Here is a 23,835-nt window from a genome sequence, read left to right as displayed (position 1 = left end):
GTAAACCCATCCTGTGTGGCCACCTATTGAGCAATAATAGAGAATGTCAGGTCTCAAACCCAATCCTGTACTTCTTTATACACCAGATATATTGTGAACTATTAAGTCCCTAGCAGAGGCACAGTACTTCTAGCCATTCTTGAGGTACAAACTACATTCAGGTCATGGCCTCTGCTCTCAAAATACAATTACAGAACAATGGAGGAATGTGTAAGATAAAGTAAACTGCATGTCTGAGTCTCAGTGCTGGGAAAGCTCAGAAGAGATGGGGAAGTCTTCTAACTCACAGTAGCGAATAGCTTCAGCTTAGGGTAAAAGGACATCTAATTCCAGAAATAGATGTCCATTGGTGTCTCAGTTGCTCAGTTGGTTAAATCTGACTCTTGATCTTAGGGTTGTGAGTTCAAGCCCTGAGTTGGGCTCCATGCTGGGGGTGAGGCCTACTTGGGGTGGCGGGGAGGGAGCAAAACATCGAAAACAAATTAAACACTAAACACACTGCATTCATCTGTGTTTGGATAGCTTCGTTTTTTCTTCTCAAAAACCCCAACGTCACCCTTGCACACAGGCAGGAGCTTTCTCGGTGCAGCCAACCTGAATGCACCCATCGTTTTTCACATTCTTCCTTTGCCCACCTTTCCCCCTACTTCCTCTGCTTTTCTTCTCAAGTTTTTCCTGTGTCCTCTCCCAGCCTCACAAACAAGCTCTGTGTGAGAAATTCAAGAGTTCTTGGAGAATAGAATCAGAAAACATTGGTATGTTAGAGCTGGTGGACATTTGACACCTCATAGAGGTACTTCCTCTTCCCTTCATCTGCTGTTTGCAGTCAAGGACTTTCCACCTTCTGGTATCATTCAGTCATTTTTCACTCTTTTTTATTCACTGAAGAGGATGTGAGCCACCCTATCATATACAAAGTTCCCAGTGACTGTTATTTCTGCCAAATTTCCCAGATTCTTAAGAATTTCATCCCCTGCCTCTTTCCACGTAAGCAGTTCAGACAGAATTGAGAAATGGCCAATTTGTACAATGCCTTTTGTACTTGTAGACTTTTCATTCTTCGCCCATGTTCCTCTTCAGCGACCACCTCCAACCTAATTCCTCAAAAATTCCTCATTTCCTTTATCAACTGTTAGCATTAGAGTCTCAGCCACCTTGAGGTTTAATGGTCCACAATAGTATAATGGTTCTCCTTAACTAGATAGATTTAATTGGATTCAAAGTCCTCTGTTACAAATAAAGGTCACACCTATTTCAGACATCAGTCAAGGAGGATTTGGGGAGCCCCAAGATTTTGGTGGGGACCACACCTGAAGTTTTTTAGTTTTATAGTTAATACTATTTGACCTATCTTTGAGTAGTATATAAATAGGCTTACATAAAAGCTACTGTTGAATATTGACTTAACAGAATATATGAAAACAGATCCCCTACATTCAAAAGTATGCCAGCTAAAAATATATTACCTCCCAGTTCCAAAGGTACTCTTTAATGTCTACACTGAAAACTGGAGCTAGAATATTAAAATATATCTCCTTGGTCAGTGAGAATGATGTTAACCTTTGTCAGTATAAGGACCTGGAGAGAGAAAGAGAAAGAGAGAGAAAGAGGGCTTCTCTTTCTGGGTCTGGTGTTTTCCATTTGCTTCTGTTTTCTATCTCACTGTTGCTGGCTTCATATGTAGGGTTCATCCAGTGGCACACACCCCCACTGAGTTTCAGTGACACACATATAGATGGCTTCCCATCAAGTTTCAGTGGCATCTCTATTGACAGTTTTCCAGTGGGTCTCACCAGTGTCCCAGACATCACCATTACAGCCTTGGCCCACCTGCATTTAGGAAAAGTGTTTCCTGCTTGCCCCAGCATTTGTGGATTAGTTCTGGCCTGGCAATCCATCAAAATTCTTGCAATCCAGTGATGTGAAACCACATCTTTCCCAACATGGCCTGATTTCCAGCCTTGGAGAGAAGGGTTCTTTTTCACATTGCTCCTTCCTTAGGTACCCTCTCTGAGTACCTGGAGAATTTTTTGGTTGTTGTTATTTTTTGTTGTTTTTTCCCCCTTTATAGATTACCAGCTGTTATACTTAATAATTCTTTATATTTAACTTTCCCTAATCAAATTACTATATGGTGTCTATTTCCTGATTGGACCTGACTGATATAAGATGAGAGATAAGAGATCTTCATCTCTAAAGAATAAATCTTCAAAGCATTTGTTTAAAAACCCCAAAAATGCAAACAACCAGAGAGATAGTTTGGCTTTCTGCCAGAGTAATCTATTGCAAATGAGGCTTATATCTTGGTTATAATAAATAAGATGGGGGGGGGAGCAGTAAACATTTAAATCCAAGAACAATAGATTCTCATATTAAACCTACAAATAAAATAATATAAAATAAAATAAAAATTCATACATAGATATATAAGAATCTTAATCAACTGTCAAGTTTCAGTATTGTGCTTAAATGAATGTCATCTGGGGCACCTGGGTGGCTCAATGGGTTAAGCCTCTGCCTTCGGCTCAGGTCATGATCCCAGGGTCCTGGGATCGAGCCCCACATCCGGGTCTCTGCTCAGCTGGGAGCCTGCTTCCCCCTCTCTCTCTCTGCCTGCCTCTCTGCCTACTTGTGATCGCTCTCTCTCTCTCTCTCTGTCAAATAAATAAATAAAATATTTTTAAAAAAATTAATGTCATCTGAATTTAGTTTAAAAAATCATCTGGGGGGAAAAATTATCTAGGGGAATAGGGAAGAGGAGGCTTTCTAAGTTGAGGCATAATTTACATATAACATTATATTAGATTCAGGTATACAACATAATGATTCAATATTTGTACATATTGCAAAATGATCACCATAATAAGTCTAGTAAATATTCATCACCATACATACTTACAATTTTTTTCTTGTAATGAGAAATTTTAGGATCTACTTCCTCAGCAACTTTCAAATATGCAATACAGTATTATTAACTATAGTCCCTGTGTTGTATACTACTTCTCCATGATTTACTTATTTTATAACTAAAAGTTTGTATTTTCTGACCCGACTCACCCACTTCACCCAACCCTGACCCCCAGTTGGCATCCACCAATCTGTTTTCTATATCAACAGATATAGATAATAAAATTTGTTTGTTTGTTTCTTTGGTGTTTTGGTTTTAGGGTTTTGTTTGATTGTTTGTTTTTTAGGTTCCACATATAAGTGAGATCATACAGAATTTGCCTCTGTCTGACTTATTTCATTAGTATAATACCCTTGAGGTCCATCCATGTTATTGCAAATGGTAAGCTTTCATTCTTCTTTTTTTTTTTTAAGATTTTATTTATTTATTTGACAGAGAGAGACAGCACAAGCAGGGAGATCCACAAAGGGAGAGGGAGAAACAGACTCCCCACTGAGCAGGGAGCAAAACACAGGGCTCCATCCAGGATCCTGGGATCATGACCCAAGCTAAAAGCAGATGCTTAACCAACTGAGCCACTCCATTCATTTTTATGGCCCAAAACTATTCTATGCACCACATCTTCTCTATACATTTATCTATTGATGGATACTTAGATTGTTTCCATATCTCAGCGATTGTAAATAATACTGCAATGAATATAAAGGCACAGATATCTTTTCGAGTTTCTTTCTTTCTTTTTTCCTTTCTTCCTTTCTTTCTTTTAAATAAATACCCAGAAGTGGAATTGAAGATCACATGGTAGTTTTATTTTTAACTTTTGGGGAAAACTTTTCCACAGGGGCTCCACCAATTTAAATCCCCACTATCTGTGCATGAGGGTTCCCTTTACTCCACATCCTCCCCAACACTTGTTATTTTTTGTCTTTTGAAAATAGCCATGCTAACAGACATGAAGGGATTTGGTGGTTTTGATTTGCATTTCCCTGACGATGAGTAGTTTTGAGCAGCTTTCATGTCCTGTTGGCAATCTGTATGTCTTCTTTGGAAAAACGACTATTCAGATGTTCTGCCCACTTTTTTTTTTTTTTATCAGACTGTTTTTTGTTTGCGTCATTGAAGTTTATGCATTTTTAATGTATTTTGGATATTAACCTCTTCTCAGATATTGTATGTGCAAATATTTTCTCCTATTCAGTAAGTTGCCTTTTCATTTTGTTGATGGTTTCCTTTACTGTGCAGAGACTTTTTAGTTTAATGTAGTTTCACTTGTTTATTTTTGCTTTTGTTTCCTTTGCTTTTGGTATCAAGTCCAAAAATTCATCAAGACCTATATCAATGAACTTACCATCTATGTTTTCTTCTGGGAGTTTTGTGATTTAATTAGGTTTTACACATTAGTTTCTGCAAAAATATTAGCAGAAAATAGGCCACAGGCCATGTTGGAAATATAAGATTCACAGTCTTGTTATTTTGCACACGGTATTCAGAATTCCAAATTTTGAATGACAGAGAAAAAGAATCATAATACCTGTGGCAGGAATTTGTTATAAAGGTCAGTACCTAGGACAATGTTGGCCAAGTAGCAACTTCTCCAAAAGGCTATTTCTTTGTGGTTATTACTATCATTCATAACTTCTTTTTTACTATATTGATTAGTATGGAAAGAAGATTTCACTTGCTAGTAACAGAAAATCCACCTCAAACTAGCTTAATAAAAAAGGACTTCGGGGATTACATAATAGCAAAGTCAGAAGGTAAAAGGTGCTTCAAAATTGATTGATCTGGTGACTCAGCAATATCATTAAAGACTCATTTTTGTCTATCACTCTTTCTGGCTACCCACTGGTGCTGGTTTTCCTAAGGCTGAAACTTTTTGTAGAGTTAGGTGGCTGCCAACCATAGTAAGTGTAGTGCATCTTTGTTCACTCTTGGTGAAAAAGTGAGCTCTGTCTTCCAAACAAGAGTACTGGGATTCACCCCTATTTTAGCTTACCCATGTATCAGGAATGGAGTTAGCTTCCCAAATAGCACATAAGGTGTAAGGGGGAATAGGAAAAAGCAATATAGATGTTGCATAAATGAACCAAAATCTCTTGCTTAAATAATTTAATTTCCCTCTGTCAAATCTTCCTGTAATCCTTGAATATATTCACATTATGATTTTACAGAGACAGTGAATAAAAATATGGCAAGGAGTAAAGAATATGACAAAAAAACATCTTACATAGCCTTACCATGTGCTCAGTGTTTTAAATGCTTTACATATACTCACCCATTGGATCTTCAAAACTACCATAAGATTAAGACAAGAAGCTATTCAAGAATGGAATCAGAATTTAAAACCTAGGTAATATGGTTCAAATAACTATATGCTAACCCTTCTGGCACACTGCCTTTCAACAAAGAGGTGATTTTCAATTCCTCTGATGTGCTAAACAAAGAGCTTGGTTCTGTGATACCCTCTCCCCAGAAGTGATCAGCATAGAGCAGTGGATGAATAAAGGATTAATGAATAAATGAATGATAATAATAATGAATAATAAATAAATGACATGGGAAAGAAGTGTTCTATGAAGATTTTTTCCCCCATTCAAACACTATTTTAAAACCTCCATACAAATGGAGTGATTAGAAACAGTTCTCTACTCACCTCACTCCACTTTCTAACCTTTATGGCATCCTCAAATTACGGTCAGAGATGCCGGTGGAAATCTGCTAACAGCGTCAATCAACTGCTTGATATTGAGAACATCAACCTGTTTGAATCTCAGTTCCTTTCTCTTTGAAGTGAAGGGATTCAACCAGATTATCTAAAGAATAGCATGTACACACACACACACACACACACACAGGGTTACTTCTACACTGCTGACACTACTTCAGTCTTTCCCACTCAAACAATAGCTTGTGCTTTTCCTTAGAACCATGTTTATTGACTCTTTCATCACAGCTCTGGCATCCCTCCAAATATGATAAATTAGAAGGTAATTGGTAAACCAAAGAATAAATAACACACAAGGAACCTTGAAATCTTTCAGTGAGCTTCAACTAGTTAAGCCTCCCAGTGTCCCCCTTGAGTCAAGCTAAATATCTCCAAAGGGCAAATATCTTTGAAAGTCTGACTTATATTATTAAAGCCACAGAAAAACGCGGAGTTTACAGATTATTTTTTGTCTTTCCCTCTCTTCTCTGTAATTTCTATCTTGTTGTCACTGTGTCTTAGAGTTTATAGATGGGCTAAGATGGTTTTTTAATCTCCTCAAGAGAATTAGGAGTATGAACTATTAATCCTGCTAATATTAGAAACTATATCGGGAATAAATTACTGTACTGTGTGTGTTTGCATGGAAAAGTATTGATGACCTTAAGCATCTCACAGAAATTTTAATTTCATGAATTCATAAATCCAGAAGAAATATGTTTCCGATAATGCAAATTTTTTTCTACCATTTATAAATTCTGGATCTCTGTGAAGGAGTCAAGTAATTTTTATTTTCTTTATTCCGATATCTAAACCATTTGTCTGGGTTTCTCAGTTTAGAGCAAGAAATGCCTGTGAGACTCATTCTTTTGGTTAGTGCTTCTCATTAACTTGGACAGGAGGAATCCCAGTACATAGATCAAAATAAAAGGGCCATTTGGCAATAAACTGTATGTATTGCTACCTTGGCCACTAAAAGAGAAAGTTGAATACATAATACCTGAAACAGACCTTTCTTTGGTGAGGTGACTTTATTCCCTGATGAAATTTTGTCAATTTACAGAGATTTTCAGTGGAGAATTAGATAGTTCACCATGTACCCTGTAGAAAGTACCATGAGGTTTGTTTATGTGCAACTCACTCAACTACACATAACAGATTAGAAAGGGAAAAAACTGAAAGATAAGTGAATCTTCACAAACAAAATGTGCACTGTCATCTATCTTAACTAATGATATTCCGTCTTCTCTGAGTCTGCCCTATTTTTCAAAATTATCACTGAAGAAAAGGCATCAAGTCTAATTCTCTCCTCCACTTCTCAGCAAGAACCCACCTTCTACATTGACCTTCTTTTCCTTTCCCATCATCGTGTTGTCTCTGATTACATCACTCCCACAACCCTATCCTAAAGCCAAATTAGGCCATGTGGAACAGGGATTGGAGATGGTATATTCCCAGTTCATTAACTTCTTATCAGTCTGGAAGCTTGCAAAATTGGGCATAAGAAGAGATAAGACTTGGTAGGGAAAACATCTGAACTTCTTTTTACCGCCTCTAAAATTCCATATTATCAGCGAATGAGAGGATCTGTATTAAATGAAGGGTCCTATAATGGGCATCCCGGCTGTGCTATAGTAAAGTTGTTAAAAGCATGGACTTTGGAGACAGATGCCTATTTCCATTTATTAAGCTATGTGCACTTGATTAAATTAGTTAACTCCTTTATGTCTTTATCTTTTTTCTATAAGAGAGCACTCTCCTCATAGGGTACTTACCAGAATTAAGTGAAATAATACATGCAAAGTACTTAGAATTGTGCCAGGCCCACAGTAAATGTTATGTAGTTATTAGCCATTATTATCTAATCTGAGACTTTAATGCCCTTGCAGGATTCCCAAGCAGTCGTCATTCATCTTATGCTTGATTTTTCCCAGTAATTGGGAACTCATTACCTCCCAAGGTGATCTATCTCATCTTCTCACTATTGGAGTATTGATGTTTCTATAGTGAGTCAAAATTTGTTTTTCTCGTAGTTCCTACTGAACTAGTCTCAGGTCTACCTTGGAGCTACAGAGAAGAATTTAATTGATATTTGAACACTGTTATTTTGTTCTCATTTTCTTAAAGCTAAACGTCCTCCATTCCTGCAATCATATACATGTAATATGGATGAGTATTTTGCAACTAGTTTGTCTATGATGATCTTAAAGAGTGGTACCTAGAAAGTTAGAAATGAAAGCAAGACTAGCATTCCCCTTATTCTCAAGAACATCCCAAAGTCCTATTCATTTTGGAGCTTTTTAGCATCCCCAGATTACTACCTCAAATAAAACTCTTAAGCTGTGTTTGTATAACTTCTACTAAGCTACATCTCATCATCTCCTTTCTGGGTTCAGGCCACTTTTCCTGTTTTTTTGTTTGTTTGTTTGTTTGTTTGTTTCTAGGATGGTGGTAGGAGTGGCATTAGTAATTAGACAACTTTATAACTACTACTTTTTTTTTAGATTTTACTTATTTATTTGAGAGAGAGAGAGAGAGAGCATGAGAGGGGAGAGGTCATCGGGAGAAGGAGACTCCCTGCTCAGCAGGGACCCTGACGTGGGACTCCATCCTGGGACTCCAGGATCATGATCTGAGCTGAAGGTAGATGCTTAACCAACTGAGCCACGCAGGCGCCCACTACTATTAAAGTACATGTTGGCACTGGCCTGTAACTTGAGTTTCCAAATATTTTTGGATTTTAGTTCTATCAATCTTTTTATCATACATCACTAAGTGTCCTCTTTATTTTGATAATCAAAAATATATAGACATCGTAAGATGAGGAGGACAGAATACTGGGAAGCCACAGCTCTGCTTTTATTCCTATTCTCAAAAATAACAGGTCTGAGGTACTTATTAACTGCACAGTCTATCTATGTACCCCACACACTTATTTTTTAAGGAAAAATACCAGGAACACTAAAACAGTGTCTATCATCAAGACTATAAATAATCCTCTACAGCATTAAAAAGCAAATTAAGATTTTCTGAGAAATTTTACTTATAAAGCTTTGGAAACAAGCAAAAAGTCACAAGTTTAGCCCAAAAGAAATCAAAGTAGAAAGGCATAAAGTATGTTTTTAACACTTGGTCCTTTGCTTGTTCAGTCCCTGGATATCTAGGCAGCTCTTCCTGAGTTGCTCAGGCTCTGGGGACTGCCTTTCAGCCCACAAGCACCTTGTATCTCCGGTTTTACCTTTGGTATTGGGAACAGGAAAACGCTGTTCGCCTACCTGTCTCTTCCTTAAGGTCATGAGTTCCTTAAGGTCAAGAAAAAGCCTTTTAATAATCCCTATATCCAGCACAGAACCTAACACATAATAGATAATAAATATTTGTTGAATAAATAATTGAGCAAGCATGCTAACTATATATCCTTACTCATATAAGGCCAGTCATTAAATGAGGCTACACCCTAAGTATAGGAACTGTAAAGACTAAGGCTATTTTCCTTTCCCTAACTCTTCCTACTTCAACCACATTTCCCTTTCCCCATTCATTATGGCCAGAAATTCCATTAAATGGGGACACCTTCAACTCTACAACTCTCTAAGATATAAAATGCAAATATCCCCACCAGAGAAGCAGTACTTTGACATAAATTTATATTAAGTTGCAAATTAGTGATACTAACTACTCCCTCCAGTGCAGTTTACAGAGATTTCAGTGTTAGCAGAAAAAGAATATCCATTATCCCTGCAGAGTCCAGCCCTGCTTTGGCCATGGGCTAATAAAACTGTAGAGCTTTAGCCCGCCAGCAAGTAGAGGCTAGAAAATTCTGCTGCTTCCACACATATTATGCCTGGACCAAGGATCCACCCTGAAGTTTCCCATGTGATCATCTGAACCAAGTTCCTCGATGGGACACCTAACCCAGGCAGCCCAGCTGGTGAGCCAGCTTCTAGCTTCAGAGTTGCAAGTATCTGTGGCCTCTCATGGAGGAGAGAGCCTATCCCTGAATCCCAGTTAGCAATGAAGAGCCCTGACCTTCTTTTTTTTTTTTTTTTTAAAGATTTTATATATTTGTCAGAGAGAGAGGGGGAGAGAGAGCAAGCACAGGCAGACAGAATGGCAGGCAGAGGCAGAGAGAGAAGCAGGCTCCCTGCCCAGCAAGGAGCCGGACTCGGGACTCCATTCTAGGAGCCTGGGATCATGACCTGAGCCGGAGGCAGCTGCTTAACCAACTGAGCCACCCAGGCGTCCTGAGCCCTGACCTTCTTCACCAGGTACTGTCCCCAGAGGATACTCTGCTTTCCCGGGATTCTTCTTAGGGGGACCTTGGGGATCTGCCCCTGAGAACCCTGCTATCCTAAGGTGGTGATGATAGCTTCCTTACTTGATTAGGAACTCCTTGGCCATTCACCTCTGCCTAAATGGGAACCTGACTTTTGCCTCTCTTTCTCTAGTTTGGATTTGGATCACCCTCCCATCTCCTCCTGCCTTGGTCATTGTACCCTAATCTTTGCCATCTGGCTTGGTGCCATTTTGCTCCTTCCTCCCCCACAGTAATCACCATATTTCAATCTGCCTGGTCACGTGGTTTATGACTCTGAGAGGAAAAAAGGAGGGGGAGGGAATAGGAAAAGGAACTGCCAGAGACAACAAAGATAAAAACTTCCATCTGTCTCACATGTTTTGTCTAGAGCCAGAAATGCTCCATGGCACAGGTTTTAAATTCCATGCACTCGGACAGAATTCCCTCAAAAAGCATCTCTAACTATAGCTTCTCCATCTTGCCTCAAGACCGTCCTGCAACCAGCACCCTACCAGGTTGAGACCAAATTCCCAGGACTAGCCAGATCTGCTGGAGCTTGGGCATCAGCCAAACGCACATGCCAAAGCAAATAGAAGAGGGAAAGGGCATAGAATGGAGAGACCAAAGGGGCATTCCCCAGTTAAGCCAACACACTGCTTTAAAAAAAAAAAAAAAAAAAAAAAAAGCCGCGTTTATAAAATTACACTCATGCAACAATATAAATTCTTTTTTTTAATTTAAAAAAATTTTTTTAAGATTTTGTTCTTTTTATTTGACAGAAAAAGACACAGCAAGAGAGGGAGCACAAGCAGAGGGAGTGGGAGAGGGAGAAGTAAGCTTCCCGCAGAGGAGGGAGTTCTATGTGGTGCTCAATCCCAGGATCCTGGGATAGTGACCTGGGCTGAAGGCAGACACTTAACGACTGAGCCACCCAGGTGCCCCCAAAATATAAATTCTGGAGAAGAAAATTTTCCTTCCACTTTTTGTTTTATTTTGCTCTATTTACAGTATTAGATAGGTTTTACTTATCCATTGCATATAAGAAAGTTTAAAGTTTGCTCTCGGTAAGAGAGTTGTAAAACACAAGTGCTGAAAGAAATTAATACTTCACTCTATATTAGATGAGTAAATGGAATGTTTTTCATTACATGCTTATTTCATCTTTTTAGATGCCCTAAAACGTATTTCCTTTTCACAGAACAATTTCATCATGAGTAGAAATATCTCAGGCTTACTTAACATCTTATTTAAGAGAGAACGGTACGTTAAAGTAGAAAACCAGACTGAGAATCAGAAGCTTGAAATTCTAGTCCTTCTAACAGTGGAACTTCGGGTAAAGTCTCAAAGTCCTCATCTATAAAACGCAGGAATTGAACAGGCTTTCCATCTTTTGTTGTTGTTGTTGTACAGTCATTTTCCTGTCCAGCAACTTGGTGTGCTAAGAGTGTGGTACAGTAAAAAAAAAAAAAAAGAAAAGAAAAGAAAAGAAAAAGAATGCACTTGGATTCAAAAGACTCAGCTGCCTCTAACTTAATGACTTTGAATGTCTACCCTCTCCTGTTTCCTCATCTGTAATAAAAAGGAAATGGAACATATGGGGTCTCAGGACATTTCCAGCTCTAAAATTTTATAACAAAGACAAGTGTCTGCGGTGCATATGCTGCCTTCCATTAGCATGTTTTGCTCCAAATAGCCTGAGAAGAATGGATGCATTTGTGAAACATTTCCCCTGCGTGCTGGAACACACATGCCCTCAGCCATACAAACAGGGCACCTTATTTCCCAAGGAGAAAGCTGTCTTAGGAGCCTTTCTGGCTTCATTTTTCTTCTTAGTCTCCGGGACCATGCTCTGGAATCCAGTACAAGCTTCATCATTACTAGGCTTCTTCCTAGTGACCTCTGTAGGCCTTAAAGCAAAGGCAACCTCACTCAAATCTAGTCTTTGCCTGCTGTTTATAAATATACTGCTCAGGTTTAAAAAAAAAAAAAACAAAAAACAGTGCCTTCTTTAAAGCTAAAAAAAGAAATTTTTCAAACAGACTTTAACATTTTCTTACATGAAAATGTGCTTAATCCAAGAATATTTTTGTGTTTACAATTTCTGATGCCTTAACTCTTCACGAAAAGAATCTTTGATTCAAAAGGAAGTCAGAGCTACAGGCACGGGTGGTTTACAGAACATTTTCTGGTAGTCTTTGCTTCATTTCAATATCTTGCCACGATTGGCTGTTGAGAGCTACAAATAAGGAAGTCTTCAATTTAGGGGATTTCTCAGTGGAAGTTCCCAGTGCAACACAAGGGAGAGCTCAGGACGGTTTGGGCAACATTGCTAGAGCCTGCAGATAAAGCTTCTAGACTTCGTAACTGACCACTTCTTTCAAGAGCACTAGTCTATGAAGGAAGACTGATAACCTGGAGAAGAGGTAACCAAAGTTTTAGTTGTTCCTATCAATTTAATTCTCAACCTAGCAAGGTGGCGGGCATGTCTTAGACTAAAGTATTGCAGATTTGTTCTACTCTTTGCATCAATTACAAAGTGAGTAATTTATGACATGATTTGATAATGTCTTTGTATTTGTTGTCATAATTGGAAATTTGGCCCTTAAAAGGTGGAGTCCCTAACCAAACCAAGACTAAAGAAAATTTTTAAATACTGTGATCTTTTTACATTCTTCCCAACTTTTAAGATCAAATTTATGTCTCTACTTGAAATAATTTTTTAAATTTATATCTGGAATATATGAGCCTTCTCCAATAACTGGTTTTTATAACATAATGTAAGACTTAAAAAGATATGTATTTGGCATAATTAAGTTGTATGTAGCTTACTAGGTTGAACAGTAAACTAATACTATATATATTTATACTTTGGGGGAACTAAATTTTTAAAGATCAATTCTGGCCTGATCCAGTGTGTCCCTTCAAAAATTAACTCAAGGTTAGTATTTTTTCATCTCCTAAGAAACACACGTAAATGAATATTTTTTAGAGTAAAATATTAACCTTACAGACAACATTGCGTTTCCTATCTTAGAACATTTAAATTTTGGCCATTATAGTAATCCAGTCTTATTTGCACAAATTGGCCTTTATTTTCACAATCAAAAATGAATGCTGCAGCGCCTGGGTGGCTCAGTGGATTAAAGCCTCTGCTTTCGGCTCAGATCATGATCCCAGGGTCCTGGGATCGAGCCCCACATTGGGCTCTCTGCTCAGCAGGGACCCTGCTTCCTCCTCTCTCTGACTGCTTCTCTGCCCACTTGTGATCTCTGTCTGTCAAATGAATAAATAAAATCTTTAAAAAAAAAAAAAAGAATCCTAAAGATTATGTAGTATTTTCTCAAGAATAATCCTAAGAGGGGTGGCTCAGTCATCATGCCTCTGCCTTCAGATCAAGTCATGATCCCAGGGTACTAGGACATGTTTCCCTACTCAGCGGGAGCCTGCTTCTCCCTCTCCCACTCCTCCTGCTTGTGTTCTCTCTCTCACTGTGTGTGTGGTCTTTCTCTGTCAAGTAAATAAATAAAATCTTTAAAAAAAAAACAATAATCCTAAGAAAAGTTGATAGTTTGAAAAGACTAAACAGCAAAAACCATTATCAACATAGCTGCTGTTTATTGAATGTCTGTTGGAGAAAGACAGTAACAGAATCTTCCAGCTAGTAAGTGGCGAAGCCAGGGCTCAAACTTGAGTTCATACTGCTGCTTCTTCTTCTTCTTTTTTTCTGACTCTCTGTGACTGCTGCTCTACCTTCGTACAATACTGAAATAACATTTTGAGATGTCTTTGCCGAAGTGCATAGTGATGGGGAAAAAAGGAAGATGACTTGGCCAAGGTCACAGAGCAGCAAAGTCATTCATAGAAGCTTAGAAGCCATTCCAAGATCTCCCTTTCCTCACTCTCCCACCCCATTCCCCTCCTTCCTTCCAGGATGCACGTCCACCCATGCACACATTTGTCTACTTCCATGCAGCAGGGGACATGGGGCTGTAGACTAGGTCCAACCTGATGGGGTTCCTCCAAGCAGCTACTTTGGGCCCCAAAGCACACAGAAACACATAAAGAAGTGTTTATTTCTTTTGAACACTTGTGACAATGAAAGAGATGGCCAAGTCGAAAATTTTAAATCAATTTGTTAAATTCTGCCCAGAAAGTTCTAGTTGGAATTCCATGGGACTTACACACTAATTAGAGGGAAATGATCATCCTTACAGTAAAGAACCTTCCTATCTGCACAATTTTTTTTTCTCTCCATGTATTAAAACCCCGGGAAATACCATAAGTTATTCATTTATTACAAAATATATTTCAATGTATTTTATTTATATTTATTATAAAATATACCTCAATATATTTTATCTTCTTTGTGTATAGGGCTGGGGATGTTTTTTTGGATAGGGACGTTCTTTCCACTGTATTTTCTAACCAATTACTGCTAGCATTTAGAAAAGTTCTTTATTTCATATTTTTATCTTGTATCCAGCTATTATGTTGATCCTCTATTTGTTCCAAGTTACTTTAGGTAATCCACATGTGATGCCTAGTTAAGAAAAATACAATTTTTCTTCTCTTTTTTTTCTTCTCACCAAAACTCCTAAAACAGTGTTTAATAACAGAGGAGACAGAAGTTAACCTTGTCTTGTTCTGATCTCAGTGGGAATTTCCCTAGTGGTTAACATTAAGAATGATGATGGCTGTTGGTTTGAGATAAACATATTTATCATAAAATACAAATAACTACAAAATCCACTACTCATACTGTTTTACAAAAGGTATATTAAGACTTCATGTTAACCTATATTCAATGTCTTTTTGGTGTTATTAGAGATAACTGTAAGGTTTTTGTACTTTAAGGAATATAGTGCTCTGCTATTACACAATGCAGTAATTGTCTTATTTTAAAAAATTCAATGTTATAGGGGGCGCCTGGGTGGCTCAGTTGGTTAAGCCTCTGTCCTCAGCTCAGGTCATGATCTCAGGGTGCTGGTATCAAGGTCTGCGTCAGGCTCTCTGCTCAGCGGGGGGCCTGCTTCTCCCTCTCTCTCTGCCTGCCTCTCTGCCTACTTGTGATTTCTCTCTCTGTTGAATAAATAAATAAAATCTTAAAAAAAAATTCAATGTTATCAAAAATCATTCCTCCATAATAAAGGTAGGTTTATAATTATAAAATATATTTAGTTATTGCTCTAGTTAAAATAATAAATCGGTTGATCAAAATGAACCAAGCCAAACCTACACATTTCCTCATTCTCTCTTTAATCCACATGCTTAGATGTCTCTTCTCTATTATTTTGGCTTCCCAATTCAGTTCACAACTCAAATTAGCAGAAAAGAATGAAAATAATGTGGCATAGCCAAGGAACCCTATCCAGGCAGAGCAACCAGATACTCAAACAAAGCAGCTGTTCCTATGCTTTGTGCAAAAAAGCTTTCCCCCTATGATGACTGTGCTAGTTGCAAGCCACAATTGTGTTATAATCAACAGCAGTATGCAAAATGTGTGTCCAAATTAATTAATCTTACACCAATTTATATTAAGAAAATGTATGTTAAAAGAAATCTGTAAATTGTTGAGATCTTTTGCTTTCATTTTCACAAGTGAAATTACTTTGTATTTTTATTTTTTGATTAAAAACACCAAAGTTTTCCATGTTCTAAAAAGTTTAATGAGAGTTATCTGCTCCTTGAAATGTTTAAAGAGCAAATCTTCACACTGTTTATCCTTGGCACTCACTTTTGGAAGTAATTCTTTAAAAGCTTTCCAATATTTTCTATTGTTATTGATCTAGTTGGGTTTAATGCTGTTTTTTCCACCCAGTTAAGATGGTTTATAAATGATCTTTTTCATCAAATTTTTCAAAGGTATTAGCATACACAGCATTCTCTTGTACTTTTTTTTATCATCTCCATAACTATGTGGATAAACTTTTTCACCAATAATTTTGTTCATTAATGTTTTCTCTCTCTCTCTCTTTTTTTTTTCCTGATTGAACATGTCAGAGAATTTATCCCTTGGATTTATCATTTTATGATCAGCTCTTTTTTTAGTAGTTTTTGCTTTTATCTTTACCTGCATTTTCTCTTTTGAGATTCATCTGTTTAAGGGGGGAGGGGGCTAAAGGAGAGGGAGAGAGAATCTCAAGCAGACTCCCCACTGAGTAGGGAGCCTGATGTGGGGCTTGATCTCTGGACCCCGAGATCATGGCTTGAGCCAAAATGAAGAGTTAGAAGCTTAACCAACTGAGCCACCCAGACACCCCTCTTTATTTTCTTAATGTCTCTTATTAGACTATGATATTTTACTTTTTCTCTTTTCAGTTTTTGAGTTAAATGCTTAGTTCATTTATTTTTATTATTTCCTGTTCTTAATGAAAGTACTTAAAGCTAAGAGTTTTCTGAGCACCATTTTAACTATGTCTTACAACTTTTGATAGGTCACTTTCACATCATTGTTATTTTGTTTTTAATTGTAGCTTTATTTCCTCTTTGATCCAAGAGCTATTTAGGACAACCAAGTTGTTTTCAGTTAATGGCCTTTGTTTCGAACAGTTTTAGATTTAGGGAAAAATTGCGCCAACACAACAGAGAGTTTCCATATTATCACCCTGCCTTGTCTCATCACGTAATTTCCCCTATTACTAACATTTTACATTAGGATATACATGTGTATGTGTTACAATTAAGGAACAAGTATTGATATGCTTTTATTAACTCAGTCTATAGTTCATTCAAATTTTCATATTTCTTTCCTATTTTAAAAAATTGAGGTAAAATTCACATAACATAAAATTAAACATGGTAAATTAAATAATTTGGTAGCATTTATTGCATTCACAGTGTCTTGCAATGAACACCTCTATCAAGTGTCAAAACACTGTTATTACCCCAAAAGGAAACCCTTTATTGAATTAGTTAAGCAGGTGCTCTGCATTTCTTGTTCCCCTCAATGCCTGGCAACTGCCAATCTGTCTTCTGTCTTTATTGATATGTCTGTTCTTGGTGTTTCATATAAATGAAATCATATCATATGTGTGTTTTTCTGATTGGCTTCTTTCACTGAACGTAATGTTTTCAAGATTCATCCATATTGTAGGATATATCCATACTTTATTCCTTTTATGGCCAAGCAATATTCTATTGTATGTATGTACCACAATTTGTTTATCCTTTTATCAATTGTTGGGTAGGGTAGTTGTGCTATTTTTACTTTATGGCTATTGTAAATGGTTTTGCTATGACCATGTATTTGTTTGAGTACCTGTTTTCAATTCTTAGGAATATACCAAGTGGTAGAATAGTGGGTTATTCTGTTTGACTTTTTAAGGAAGAGCCAAATAGTTTTCCACAGTTGTCAAGCTATTTTAAAATGCCCACCAGAAATACATGAGAGCTCTGATTTCTCCACATTCTTGCCAACTCTTGTTATTTTCCTTAGTTGTGTTATCATTATTATTATCTTAGTGCAGGCAAAGCGGTACCTCATTGTGGTTTTGATTTACATTTCCCTGATGACTAATGATATGGAGAATCTTTCATGTGCCTGCTGGCTATGAGTATAATCTCCCTGGAGAAATGTCTGTAAGTCCTTTAGCCATTTTTAAATTGGGTTGTTTGTCATTTTGCTTTTGAGCCTTTAGTGTTCCTTATGTATTCTGGATTCTTAGAGTTTCATCAAGTATGTGACTTGTAAATATTCTCTCCCATTCTGTAGATTGTCTTTTAATAATGTCTTTGATAGGGCCTTTCAATGCCCAATTTTTCTATTAATTTTTTATGAAGTCAAATTTATTTTTTCTTTTCTTGTTCATGAGTTTGGTATCATATCTAAGAATCTAGTGCCAACTTCAAGGTCATAACGATTTACCACTATGTTTTTATCCAAAAGTTTTATAGTTTTACTTGTTAAATTTAGATCCATTTTTAGTTAATTTTTGTAAATAGTGTAAGGAAAGAGGTCCAACTCATTCTTTTGATTATGACTGTGAGTTGTCCTAACTAATATCATTTGATAAAGAGGCTACTCTTTCTCCATTGAATAGTCTTTGTGTCCATATCAAATATCAATTCATCAAATATGTATGGGTTTATTCTTCACTCTCATTTATAGTCCATAGATCATATATCTATCCTTATACTGATACGTCACTGTTTTAGTTACTGCAGTTTGAGTTTGAGTCCTTCAACTTTATTTTTCTTTTTCAGTATTCTCTCGGCTATTCAAGGTCCCTTGTAGCTCCATCTGAATTTAAGGATCAGCTTTTACATTTCTGACACGAAAAAGGCCATTGGAATTTTGATATAGATTACATTAAATCCATAGATCATTTTGAGAAGCATTGTCATCTTAACAATATAACTTCTTTTAATCCAATGGGAATGTCGTCCCATTTATTTAGATCTTCATTTCTTTCAGCAATGATTTGTAGTTTTCAATATACGAGTGTTTTACCTCTTTGGTTATATTTATTCCTAGATATCTTATTTTGGAGATGCTATTATAAATGGAATTATTTTTTAATTTCCTTTTTGGATTGTTCATTGATGATGTATAGAAACAACTGATTTTTGAGCATTGCTCTTGTATCCTGCACTGTTGCTAAACTCATTTACTAGCTCTACTAGCTTTCTTGTGGATTCTTTGGGACTTTCTATACATAAGATAATTTCATCAGCAAATAGAAATATTTTTACTCCTGGCATGCCTGGCTGGCTCAGTCAGTAGAGCTTGCATGCAACTTGGAATTGTGAGTTTGGGACCCATGTTGGATGTAGAGATGACTTAAAAACAAAATCTTTAAAAAACAGAGAGAGAGAGAGAGAAATATTTTTTTTATTTTTATTTTTTCTTTCTTCTTTTTAAAAAATATTTACTTATTTATTTACTTGAAAGAGAGAAAAAGAATGAACATAGAGGGAAGAGGCAAAGGGTGAGAGAGAGAGAATTCAAGAAGATTCTGTGCTGAGTGTGGAACCCCATACAGGGCTCCATCTCAGGACCCTAAGATCACAACCAGAGCTGAAACCAGGAGTCTGATGCACTCCGGCCCCCTTATTTTTACTTCTCTCTAATTTATATGCTTTGTATTTCTTTTTCTTGTTTAATAACTCTGGCTAAAACTTTCAGAACAGTGTTGCATAGTAGTGGTGAAAGGATGCATCCTTGTCTGTACCTGAAATTATTGGGAAATGTTCCAGTCCTTTACTGCTGAGTACAATGTTAACTGGAGGGTTTTCATAAATACTCTTTTTCATTTTGAGGAAGTTCCCTTCTAGGCCAGGTTGCTAAGTCTTTTCATTTTTTTTTTTAATATTCATGAAATGGTATTGGATTTTATCAAATGCCTTTTCTGCATCAATGGAGATCATCATGTGGGGTGTTTTTCCTTTATTCCGTAATGTGGTGTGTTGCACTGAATAATTTTTTTCTTCTTTAACCACCCTTGCAGTCCAGGAATAAATCACACTTGGTCATGATGCATAATCTATTTAATATGCTATTCGACTCTGTTTGCTAACATTTTGGGAATTTTAAATTTTTATTCATAAAGAAAAACATTAGTTTTTAGTTTTCTTTTTTCTGTTGTTTGTTGTTTTTATCTGGCTTTGGTATCACAGTAATGCTGGCTTCATAAAATGAGTTAGGAGTATTCCCTCCCCCTCTGTTTATTTGAGTTTGAGAAGGATTGGTGCTAATTCTTTTTTAAGTGTTTGTTAGAATTCTCCAGTGAGGTCATCTGTTTCTGGACTTTGTTGGGAAGTTTCTGATTATTGATTCAATCTCTTAATTTGTTATAAGACTGTTCAGATTTTCTGTTTCTTCTGATTTAGTTTTCCTTGTGTGTTTCTAGGAATATCTATCTCTCAACTAGATCATCTTATGTGTTGGTCTGTGATTCATAGTAGTCTCTTATAATCCATGTTATTTCTATTTGGCTGGTGGCAATGTCCCCACTTGCATTTCTGGTTTTAGTTATTTATTATTCTCTTTCCTTTTTTCTTCTAAGTCTAGAAAAGTTTTGTCAAATTTACACATCTTCTCAAAAAACCAAGTTAGACTTCATTGATTCTATTGGGTTGGGTGTTTTTGTTTTGGGGGGGTTTTTTTGGTCTATTTCATTTATCTCTGCTCTAATCTTTATTATTTCCTTCCTTCTATTAGCTTTGGGTTTAGCTTGCTCTTCTTTTTCTGGTCCTTGAAGGGTAATATGCGTTATTGATTTCAGAGCTCTCTCCTTTTCTAATGTAGATGTTAACTACTATTAATTTCTTTCTAAGCACTGCTTTCAGTCATCTCATAAGGTTCTGTATGGTACAATTTTGTTTTCATTAATCTCTAAGTAAATCTAATTTCCTTTGTGATTTCCTCTTTTGATCAGTTGTTTAAGAATGTGTTGCTTAATTTGCACATATTTGAATTTTCTAGTTTTCCTTCTGTTATTGTTGTCTAGCTTCATTTCATTTTGGTTGGGAAAGATACTTTGTATGACTTCAGTCTTTTTAAATATATTGAGTCTTTTTTTGTGGCTTACCATTTGTTTATCCCGGAGAAGTTTCCATATCTACTTGAGAAGAATGTATATTCTGCTCTTGTAGAGAGCTGTGTAGAATGGCCTATATATGTCTCTAGGAGCTTGTTGATTTATAACATCATTTAAGTCCTCTCTCTTTCTTGATTTTCTATTTTTCTACCCGTTATTAAAAGTGGTGTAGTAAATTCTCCAACTGTTATCGTAGTACTGTCTATTTCTCCCTTCAATTCTATCAATATTTGTTTCATATATTTGGGGGATCTATTGCTTGATGTGTAAATGTGTATAATTGTTAGATCTTTTTGATTAGTGACCCTTTCATCAATATATAATGTCCTTCTTTGTCTCTTGTAGCAGTTTTTGACTTGAAAGGTATTTTGTGTTAATTTAACTGCCATGGGGGTGCCTGGGTGGCTCAGTGGGTTAAAGCCTCTGCCTTCAGCTCAGGTGATGATCCCAGGGTCCTGGGATCAAAACCCACATCAGGCTCGCTGCTCAGCAGGGAGCCTGCTTCCCTTCCTCTCTCTGCCTGCCTCTCTGCCTACTTGTGGTATGTCTGTCAAATAAATAAATAAAATCTTTAATATATATATATATATATATATATATATATATATGACTGCCACATGTTTCTTTTGGTTACTGTCTGCATGGAAAATCTTTTTTCCATCATTTTACTTTCAAATTAGTTGTGTCTTTGGATCTAAAGTAAGTATCTTGTAGTAAGCATATAGTTTGATCATGTTATATTATCCATTCTGCTAAGTTTGCCTTTTGATTAGAGAGGTTAATTCATTTATATTTCAAGAAATTACTGATAAGGAAGGACTTACTTCTGCCATTTTGCTATTTGATTTCTGTATGCCTTATACCATTTTTCTGTTCCTCACTTCTCACATCAGTGCCTTCTTCTGTGTTTAATTGATCCTTTGCTTTGTACCCTTTTATTCCCTTATCATTTTATTATATATATATGTATACTTTTTTTAAAGATGGTGTCTTAGTTCTCATTCCCTTCTCATCTTATTTTATATATATATATACATATATATATACATATATACATATATATATATATATACATATATATTTTTTAAGATGGTGTCTTAGTGCTTACTGTGGAGATTATAAATAGGAACTTAAATTTATAATTATTCAATTTTAATTAATGCCAACATAGCTTCAATAATATACAAAAGCTTTACTCCTATACAGCTTAGTTCCTCCCTTATGTTGTTGTAATCACAGACTTTATACATTATGTACCCCTTAATATAGATTTATAATTTTTAAAGCATTTGTCTTTTAAATCATAGGAAATAAAAGAGGAGTTACAAACCAAAAATACAATTATTTTTGTTTTCATGTCCATCAATGTAAATGTCAATGTCAAATTTTTTCTTTGTAATGCTTTGAATTATTGTCTAGTAGCCTTTTATTTGAGCCTAAAGGATTCCCTTTATCATTTCTCATAGAGTAAGTAAATCCACTAACACTGAACTCCCTCAGTTTTTTATTATCTCAGAGCATCTTAATTTTTCCTTCATTTTTGAAGAATGATTTTACCAGATAGAGAATTCTTGGTTGACATGTATTTTTTTTAGCACTTTAAATTTGTCATCCCACTGCCTCCTAGACTCAATGATTTCAAAGTGAAATTGGATGTTAATCTCACTGAGGATCCCTTATGCATAATGAGTCACTTTGCTCTCAGTACTTTCAAGATTCTTTCATCTGCGGCTCTAAACAGTTTAATTATAATGTGCTTCAGTATAGGTCTCTCTGAGTTTATTTTATTGGAGTTCATTGAGTATAACATTTAGAAATCGACAGGAGAGAAAATGAAGAATAAGAAGAACCATTAGGAGGCTAGTATGGTACATAAGAATTGATGATGCCTTGAACAAGGGGTTGGCAGTAAGGACAGAGAATGGAAATAAAGACAGTGTGTAACAATGAAGAGAGAAAGTATATGCATGCAAGAAATGTTGCAGAGGAGAACTCATGTGAATTACCTTATTGGGTGACTGATTAAATGTCAGAAAGTAAGAGTTTTATATCTTTGTTCTATGGGGCAATTTTTTTTCTTTCTTCCTCTATTAATGTGAAAATAAACATACAGTTTTGAATTCTATGTATAGCTACTTACCTTCATATTAAAAAAAGAACCCTAAAATAATATATGTCCAATTATCATAGAATGACATCCTATCTATCATTGGCTTATTTCTATAAGAAGAAGATTTTAAAAAATGATAAATTAGAACTTTTCACTCCCTGCCACCTCTCTTCCACCCACTTGAGTTTTTGTTGCTATAAACAGGAATTTTAGAATACATTATTATTAAATTATTTATTTATACTTGTGCCCTATATCTTCAAAATTACTTTTAATAGCCTCATTATATTTGCTGCAAATTTTCACTTAATCCAGTAGTTATTTCTAATATTTACAAATATTTCTTTTATCTCAAATTTTACCTTTCCTTTTTTAAAAAATGTGATTCCCTTCTTGACTATCTAAAGTGTTTCTTCAACTATTTCAGGAAATGGGTAGTATATTTCTGAACCTTGACGTATCAAAGAATATCTTTGTTTTCATTTCCTATGTGAATGATAACTTGGGTGGCTATAGACTTTGTCAGTTAAAACTTTCCCACACAACTGTAGATGTTATTCTAATCAGCTTCTGAAGTTTAATATTGAAAATAGTCTATTTTTCTTTCATTGCAAATAATTTATTCTTTTCTACCTGTATTCTTCTTCTTTTTTTTTTTTCCCTGCCTGTATTCTTATTGAATTCTTTCCATACCTTAGATATAGAAAAACTTCCCTTACCCTCTCAAGCCTGGACTCCAGAGTGTTTTCAAAGTACCCTATTCTGACCCTTATTATAATACTGTAATAACCATTGTGCAGCAATTACCTTCTTTTTCTACATATATTACCCACCACAGACACTAAGTTCTTTTAAAGTAGGACTGTGTTTTGGTCATCTTTGTATCTCTAACTTTTAGCATATAGCAAGCACTCACAAAATATTTGCTGAATATATAAATAAATTGATAAATACTTTCATATCAAAATTTTTATCAGGATATGTCAAAGTGTTTTGTCTCTTTTCATTAATACATTTCAAAACTTATTGAGTCCTTTGCATCTCCAATTGCTTTGGATATATCTTCTGATATATCTTTGGTTGCTATTTCTTTCTTTTTTTTTTTTTTCTTAAAGATTTTATTTATTTATTTGACAGAGAGAGATCACAAGTAGGCAGAGAGGCAGGCAGAGAGAGAGGAGGAAGCAGGCTCCCTGCTGAGCAGAGAGCCCAATGTGGGACTCGATCCTAGGACTCCGAGATCATGACCCAAGCCGAAGGCAGTGGCCTAACCCATCG

At 36.0% G+C, this 23,835-nt stretch overlaps 1 protein-coding gene across 2 annotated transcripts in view; it reads left to right on the top strand.

Annotated features, from left to right (window-relative positions):
* The first annotated feature begins 12,177 nt into the window (after positions 1-12,177).
* TANK (TRAF family member associated NFKB activator) overlaps positions 12,178-23,835 on the top strand; it is an 89,570-nt gene continuing 77,912 nt past the window's right edge. The window contains exon 1 of one of the 2 annotated variants that reach the window (XM_059167191.1): positions 12,178-12,332. The gene's annotated coding sequence lies outside the window, so the exon portion shown is untranslated. The remainder of the gene's footprint in view (positions 12,333-23,835) is intronic. The other variant, XM_059167193.1, reaches the window with a different exon arrangement.

The sequence above is a fragment of the Mustela lutreola genome, chromosome 3 (assembly GCF_030435805.1).
Source record: "Mustela lutreola isolate mMusLut2 chromosome 3, mMusLut2.pri, whole genome shotgun sequence".
NCBI lineage: Eukaryota > Metazoa > Chordata > Mammalia > Carnivora > Mustelidae > Mustela > Mustela lutreola.
The sequence above is the reverse complement of the archived record's forward strand: the minus strand, read 5'-3'. Positions and strand labels throughout refer to the sequence as shown.